Source organism: Lipotes vexillifer, unplaced genomic scaffold, assembly GCF_000442215.2.
Source record: "Lipotes vexillifer unplaced genomic scaffold, Lipotes_vexillifer_v1.1 scaffold1849, whole genome shotgun sequence".
NCBI classification, from domain to species: domain Eukaryota; kingdom Metazoa; phylum Chordata; class Mammalia; order Artiodactyla; family Lipotidae; genus Lipotes; species Lipotes vexillifer.
In genome coordinates, this window is record NW_006792854.1 from 543,971 (window position 1) to 552,386 (window position 8,416).

Genomic DNA, 8,416 nt, shown 5'->3' on the forward strand with positions numbered 1-8,416 from the left:
TTCTGAGGCTCACAGCAGTCCTTCAAGGGGAAGGGCAGGAATTACCCTCTGTGTTAGGCAGATGGGGCAGTGGAGACACAGGGTTCAGGAAACTTGCCTCCATCCATGCAGTCATTTAGTGACTTCAGGACTCGCATGGCCTTCTGCCTCGGTTTGTTGCTCGTGTCACCTTGTAACATTATCCTAAAATGGTGATGGTGGAAACCCCAGAATGATGGGGTCTCCAGGAGTTTCCTCTTTCTTCCTGGTCTGTACCACTTTCTTCACACAAATAGCACAAGATCTCTGAGGTCTTGAGGTCTATAAAAATGCAAGGAGGGCTTCCTTGGTGGCGCAGTGGTTGAGAGTCCGCCTGTCGATGCAGGGGACACGGGTTCGTGTCCCAGTCCAGGAGATCCCACATGCCGTGGAGCGGCTGGGCCCGTGAGCCATGGACGCTGAACCTGCGCATCCAGAGCCTGTGCTCCGCAATGGGAGAGGCCACAACAGTGAGGGGCCGACATACCACAAAAAAAAAAAAAAGCAAGGAAATTCCATGACCTCCGAATCCCCAACAGCCCAAATGCCACCTTCTGGGTGAAGACTGCTCTCCCCCTACCTCCCTGTTTCTCCCTTTCCAGGGAAGACTGGTCACCCTTCCCTCCGTGCTCTGACATCCCTTTGCACAGGACTTTACTAAAAGTTTTCACTTCATGTTACAGTTAGCTGTTATAGGTCTGTCTCTCCAGCTAGAATGAGTTCCTTAATGGTGGGTCTATATCTTCTTCTATTAGGACCCTGGCCCCTCAAATTAATAATTTGGAGCAAGTTTAAGAAAGGGACTGTTTACAAAGATGGGACCAGGATTTAAGAAAAAGAAAGAAATCATACAGTATCTTTCCTTCCCCACTGCCACCCATGTGTTTACACACACACACACCCCAGACCTGACCCGTTAGTGGAATGCTTCCAGAACAGAGAAAGCCATATGGGCACAGCTGCCGACAGGAGCCGACCCTAACCAGAAGCCAGAAGGCAAGGGTCAGCCTCCCAGGGCAGAGCAGAGAGGGCAGGGCAGAGAGCAGGACAAATGGAGGACGTGCCCAAATCTGTGCATTCCCAGCATGTAGCAGGGCACTCAGCACACAGCCGGTGGGCAGAAATACTTTTGATTGAATTACTGAATCTTAGATGTTCCTCACTGATGTACCCTAGAATGGTAGAAAACATTTTTAGCATTGCTACAGCATAGTGATCACAGTTTAAACTAGAGAAGTACCAAACATATGATCAAAGTTTAAAGTGTTATGTTGTCATAATGAACTCAGGTTCTAAACCAAAACCTAAAACTCATTGTTCTATTTAAGAATATTATAGCCAAGGTATATAGTGCTATATGAGTATGAGGTTATAATCCTTCCCTACTAAATGGATTCCAATAAGGATCCTGTATACTCCTTAATATTAGAAAAATACATTTTTTGTTCTACTTTTCTTGCCCAAATGCTGAAGTTCCTCAGGCTGTTGGGTAATTAAATCACTGTGAGACTTAAAATGACAAACGCCACCACGTATGACAAACATGCCCAAATGCCTCAGCTTCACCACCTCTGAAGAAAGCAGAGAGTGGGTCCAGAACTCCCCAAACAGGTATTGTGGGTCCTCTGGTTTCCAAAGCTCTTTTCACCAGCAGTCTGATTCTCTGCTTTTATAAATATGTCCATGTGGTGATTTTTGCAGCATGAAATCCTTACTTTAAAGGCCACTCAGTATGTATTTCTCTAACTGACTATTTAACAAAAATGCCCTGAAGGTTTGCATCACACACCCAAACGCCTGGCAGATCTGAAGTTGATAAACCGAGATTGTGGCTCCAACTGCAAACTCACCAGCGACGACCAATTTGCTGAAAATGAATAGCTTAAGCCATTAATCACCCAGGGCAGTTGGTCCAGGACTTGTGGTCACTGGTAGTCCCCTCTCCCTTTCTCAGAAGTGTTCTGATTCTTCCATAAGTTATATGGTCGCCCTACTTAAGACCCACTATCAGTCTGATCTTCAAGACTCTCGGTATGTAGATGACAACGCTCAAGCAGCACCTTCGCTGACATTAAAATCTCGATGTCTGTGCTGTCATCTGTCAGTTCATTGCCATGTTGTATTAACTTCCTGCAGCTGCTGTAACAAAATTATCACAGACTTCGTGGCTTAACACAGCAGACATTTGTTGGCTCACAGTTCTGGTGACTAGGAGTCCAAAATCAGGGTGCGGGCTGGTGTGCATCCCTTCTAAAGCTCTGAGGGGAGCCCATCTTTCCCTTCTCCAGCTCCCCCTGGCAGCAGAAGCCCTCGTGTTCCCGGCTGTCACCACCTCACTCCCGTCTCTGCCTCTTCCCCTTGCGGTTTCCTCCTCTGTCTATGTTAAAGCTCCCTGTCTCATCCTTATAAGGATGCCAGCCGTTGGCGTTATGTCCTACCAGGATAATACAGGATGAGCTCTTAATCTCGGAATCTTTAACTACATCTGCAAAGACTTTGTTTTGTTGTTTTTTTCCAGTAATGTCACATTCACAGGTCCCAGGGGTCAGGACTTGGACAGATATTTTTTGGGGCCACTATTTAACCCACTACACATATTAAGTGAAGTTTACATTTTCTAATTATATTTTTGAAAGTGTGGGATTTCTGTGCTACATTTTTAAAGATCCTGTTGGGTCACTTACTCTTGACATAATTATATCCCAGATGTCCCCGTTACAAATTGAAAACCAATTGAGGACATCCTCACTGGTCCCTGCCCTGAGAAGTCTGCTTTCTATAACACTCTCCAAGGCAGATGAGTCCAGTTCATTCAGAGGGTCCATCACTAGGAATAGGGTGACGGGACTGAGGCACTTGCCTAGGGCACAAAATTTAAGCGAGTGCCCAAAATCTCAGTGATCAAGATAAGTAATCTACTAGATATTAGGTACTGTGTGTCTAATATATTAGATACACATTACTTATCTTGATCATTGAGGTCTCTGGCATCCCCTGTAAGCGTGCAAGATGAGAGCCTCATTGGCCTTAGCCTAGGCTCTACATTTTCTGCTATTTTCCTTTGTAAGAGTGGGCATAGCTCCTGTGTTTGCAGTGTTCTCTAATAATGAATGTACAAAATCTGCTCTTTCCTTCCCACTCTCAGTATTTCTCAGCATCATAATCTGCATCTCCCATAAATAAACACAGAATGTAAATGTTTCAGAGGGTTAGGTTTCCTCAGTCCCTTCCCTGTCCCTCACCACCAGCCTGCCCCACAGTCTCTTCCAATCCTAGAGCCCAGAGAAAAAACAACAGACTTGCTAATTTTCCCTTTTTGGCCATCAAACCAGTGGACACCAGGTTTTTTTCTTGATGGAAAAGGTAACTTTAAATCAACTCGGGACCTCACGCTCATCTCATGAGATGTTTCTTTCTATTGGAAACATGTAGTGTGTTACCACCACTGTATCTCATTCCAACAAGTCGCTCTCAAACTTCTGAAGATCACAAGCCACCATCCTGAAAGGCTGGCCCTAGGGGCAGTATCTTCCAAGTTAAGCCAGCAGAATCTGAGAAACCTGGCCCCACTGACCTCAACCCCTGGTCCTCACCCGTATCCCTTCTCCAAAACATCACTTCTGGAGAATTCCAGCCTGTCCTGACATTGCCCTCCTTCACCTTGGAGAGTTCTCAGGGCTTATGGGATCTCTCCCCAAAGAGTCTTGGTCTGCATCTCTCAGCCTAACTCAGAGTCCCTCTTTCAAGAGAGTGCAAGAGCTGTCCTTCTCAAGCAGGTGGTGTGCCACGTGCATCTAAGCAGGCCGGGGAGGGCCCACAGCCCCCAGTGAGTCTCAGGAGACCTTCCACTGCTCAAGGTTTGCTCAGCTTCACTGTCAGGACAGAATAGAACTTCATGGTTGGTCTCCTTCCTGAGCAATCACTCCTTCAAAGTCACTGTTTGGGTGTGAAGTCAAGACAGAACAAGGCAGCAAATTGTGTGGAGACAATTGAAATGTTTTATGGGCTGTCTATGTGGTTCCAAATACGAATGCTCAAGAAAGAAAGAGAATTTCCTGACTTGACTTTTTACTTCAAGCCCAAATATGTGAGTCTAGTGACTATTAGTTATTTATTAATATCTCATTAATAGATTGAATCCATGTTATTTCTGTTTTCAACTTGATTTGCTTATTGGTCTTTAGTCTTAGCACTCTCAAAGGACATTGTTTTTAAATAACTGAAAAACTATAGCCTTTGGAGCTTGTAAAGAAAAATAATTTATCCTTTTGTTATGCCCAAGAAATTTTGTTATGTATATAAACAGCTCATACAACTCAACATCAAAAAAATAAACAACCCAATTAAAAACTAGGCAGAAGAGCTGAATAGACATTTTTCCAAAGAAGATATGCAAATGGCCAACAGGCACATGAAAAGATGCTCAACATCACTAATCATCAGAGAAATGCAAACCAAAACCACAATGAGCTATCAGCTCACAACTGTCAGAATGGCTATCATCAAAAAGAACATAAATAACAAATGTTGGCAAGGATGTGAGGATAGGGAACCCCCATACACTATAGGTGGGAATGTAAATTGGTGCAGCCACTGTGGAAAACAGTATGTAGATTTCTCAAAATACTAAAAATAAAACTACCATCTGACCCAGCAATTCTACTCCTCGGTATATATCTGAAAAAAAAATGAAAACACTAATTAGAAAAGATATATGCACCCCAATGTTTATAGCAGCATTATTTATAATTGCCAAGATATGGAAGCAACCTAAGTGCCCATCAACCCATCAACAGATGAATACACACACACACACACACACACACACACACACAATGGAATATAGTCGGCCATAAAAAACAAAATTTTTCCTTTTGCAACCACATGGATTGACTTAGGGGCATTATGCTAATTGAAATAAGTCAGACAGAGAAAGAAAAATACTGTATGATATCACTTATATGTGGTATCAAAAAATAAAACCAACTAGTAAATATAATAAAAATAGAAACTGACTCACAGACACAGAGAACAAACTAGTGGTTGCCAGTGGGAAGAGAGAAAGGGGGATATAGAAGTAGAGAATTAAGAGGTACAAACTACTATATGTAAAATAAATAAGCTACAGGGATATATTGTACAACACAGGAAATATTTTATGATAACTATAAATGGAGTATAATCTTAAAAAATTGTGAATCACTATGTTGTACACTTGTAACTTATTTAATATTATACATCAACTATACTTCAATTTTTAAAATTTGTTTTTAACTAAAAAAAACAAGAAATCTGTTTTGTGTAGAGAAGAGTCAACTAATTACTCTTCTCAAATGTTAATTGTGGTACCATACTTGGTCACTTGGGATCTTTGTATAATAATCATGGGCTTTGATGTAGGCTACAGTATTTATGTACTGTAACATAAATATAAATTACATTTGTATTAGAGAATTTCCTGCACAGCTACTCTAAAGTTAATGAATCTGTGCAATACATTAAAAAAAAAAAATTCGTTACCATGTGGTTTACTAAATAAACCATTGGGTTGAGAACAGTTATAAAAATATACTCATATTCTTTCAGTTTCTGCATCATTAAACTAGTAAGATAGAGGGACAATCAACCAATCAATAATTTAATGCCTACTAAAAATATGAGACAATATCTATTATCAATTATCATAGAGAACAGTCACTCATAAGCTAAAATCACAGATAATATTAAAAGTCATATATTTATTGGCTTTTGCATATAATGCTTGCAGATCTTTTATTTTTAAAGTTGTATTTTGGAGAGGCTAGTATTGAATTACATTATTTGAGCACATAAATTTGGGCAATAAAGAAAGTGACCTGAGAGTTTGTTGGGAACCAAAGGAGACTTCAGTTTGAGACTGAGAAAAAAGAAAAAATGAAAAAAACAAAAATAAAAACCATGAGACTGAATAACCTGGAAAACATAATTGAGAATAGGTCTATTCTAGTCACGGCTATAAGATAAAGGGACAGTTTCTCATGTGCAGTTGGGATAACCAGTATAAGACTTGGTAGTCATTTTCTCTGTCAGAAGAGGAAGAATTAGGAGAGAGAACAAGAGACCAAAGTGAAGGGAAGGGAAGAGGCTCTGGCTGGGAGGACTTCCTTGGCTCTCTTTGCCTCTTCTGGTGGCAATCATTACCTTTCCACTCAGTTCCCACTGCAAAGGGAAGGCAGGCAGGTCGAGAAGGAACACACCTGACAGTTGGAACCAGATGTAATATTGCTGGTTTGTTTCCCAGAGACGACTTTGCTAACATAGACCCAGGCCCAACGGTAGGGCTGCACGTTCTCTTAGACTCAGGCTACAGGCCACAGGACACCAAGTGTTCCGAAAGAAAAATATTTAGGCACATCCACTGCTGTGTGCATTTAACACTCAGACCAACGCCACTGCTGCAAATCAGCCCCTGTGGAGCTAGTGTGCCCTGGGAGCATGGCCCGCAGGCCCTCAACCTCCTGCTCTGCTGCAGATGCCCTCAGCCACCTGGGTCTCAGTTGTGGGGTCATGGCTCACTTCCTTTATGGTGTCTGAGCTGAGCTTGTACAGCTCCACCATCAATTACCTCTTTTGGCACTTGGTTTTAGCAAAGTTGAAACATCGTGTGGAGGTTATTAAAAGAGAAAACTGATGCTCTGAGGATTCTGCAAAAGCCATACATAACTAAAATCTAAAAAAGAAAAAGTGAGGCCAAACCAAGAAGAGTATATTCTGGGGTACTCTTGTACCATTTCCCTGAACAGTGACGCAGGGAATCTTAGTTGGGTTTGAATTCCAAAGGCGAAATTTCCAAAGCATTACACTTAGTGCCCTGTCCCTTGGCCACAGAGGAGCTAGTGACTCAAGCTTATTAGGGGTGGAGGGCAGTGAATGAAATATTGTCATGTCAAAAGGCCAGTGGGACTGCTGATTAGGCAGGCTTCCTATGTAAATAGATCCAGCCTCAACAGTTAACTCTCTGACACAAAATCTATGGTCTGTTTGCAAAGGCAAAAACACAGAGAGATGACCCATAGCAGCAAATCACTGAGAAAAAGGTGATTTGGCTTCTTTGTCCCAGGTGTTTTTTACGTGCTGTGTTACACTTTTGAGGTCACAGGAGATAGTAGGTTTTTAAAAATATAACTTTTCTCAATATGTATTCCTCTGGAACTCACCAACAAAAGATACCCCACATCCAAAGACAAAGGAGAAGCCACAGTGAGACGGTAGAAGGGGCACAATCACAATAAAATCAAATCCCATAACTGCTGGGTGGGTGACTCACAAACTAGAGAACATTTGTGCCACAGAAGTCTACACACTGGAGTGAAGGTTCTGAGCCCCAAGTCAGGCTTCCCAACCCGGGGGTCCGGCAACGGGAGGAGAAATTCCTAGAGAATCAGACTTTGAATGCTAGTGGGATTTGATTGCAGGACTTTGACAGGACTGGGGGAAACAGAGACTCCACTCATGGAGGGCACACACAAAGTAGTGTGCACATTGGGACCCAGGGGTAGGAGCAGTGACCCCATAGGAGACTGAACCAGACATACCTGCTAGTGTTGGAGGGTCTCCTACAGAGGCTTGTCTGTAAGAGGGGGTGTCTGTGTCTCACTGTGAGGACAAGGGCACTGGAAGCAGAAGTTCTGGAAGGTACTTCTTGGCGTGAGCCCTCCCAGAGTCCAGCATTAGCCCCACCAAACAGCCAGGTAGGCTCCAGTGCTGGGTTGCCTCATGCCAAACAACCAACAGGGAAGGAACCCAGCCCCACCCATCCGCAGACAAGCGGATTAAGGTTTTACTGAGCTGTGCCCGTCAGACCAACACCCAGCTCTACCCACCGCAAGTCCCTCCCATCAGGAAGCTTGCACAAGCCTCCTAGATAGCCTAATCCACCAGAGGGCAGACAGCAGAAGTAAGAAGAACTGCAGTTCTACAGCCTGCGGAAGGAAAACCACATTCACAGAAAGACAGACAAAATGAAAAGGCAGAGGACTTTGTACCAGATGAAGGAACAAGATAAAGCCCCAGAAAAACAACTAAATGAAGTGGAGATAGGCAACCTTCCAGAAAAAGAATTCAGAATAATGATAGTGAAGATGATCCAGGACCTAGGAAAAAGAATGGAGGCAAAGATCGAGAAGATGCAAGAAATGTTTAACAAAGACCTAGAAGAATTAAAGAACAAACAGAGATGAACAATACAATGAGTGAAATAAAAAATACACTAGAAGGAATCAACAGCAGAATAACTGAGACAGAAGAACGGATAAGTGACCTGGAAGACAGAATGGTGGAATTCACTGCCACAGAACAGAATAAAGAAAAAAGAATGAAAAGAAATGAAGACAGCCTAAGAGACCTCTGGGACAACATT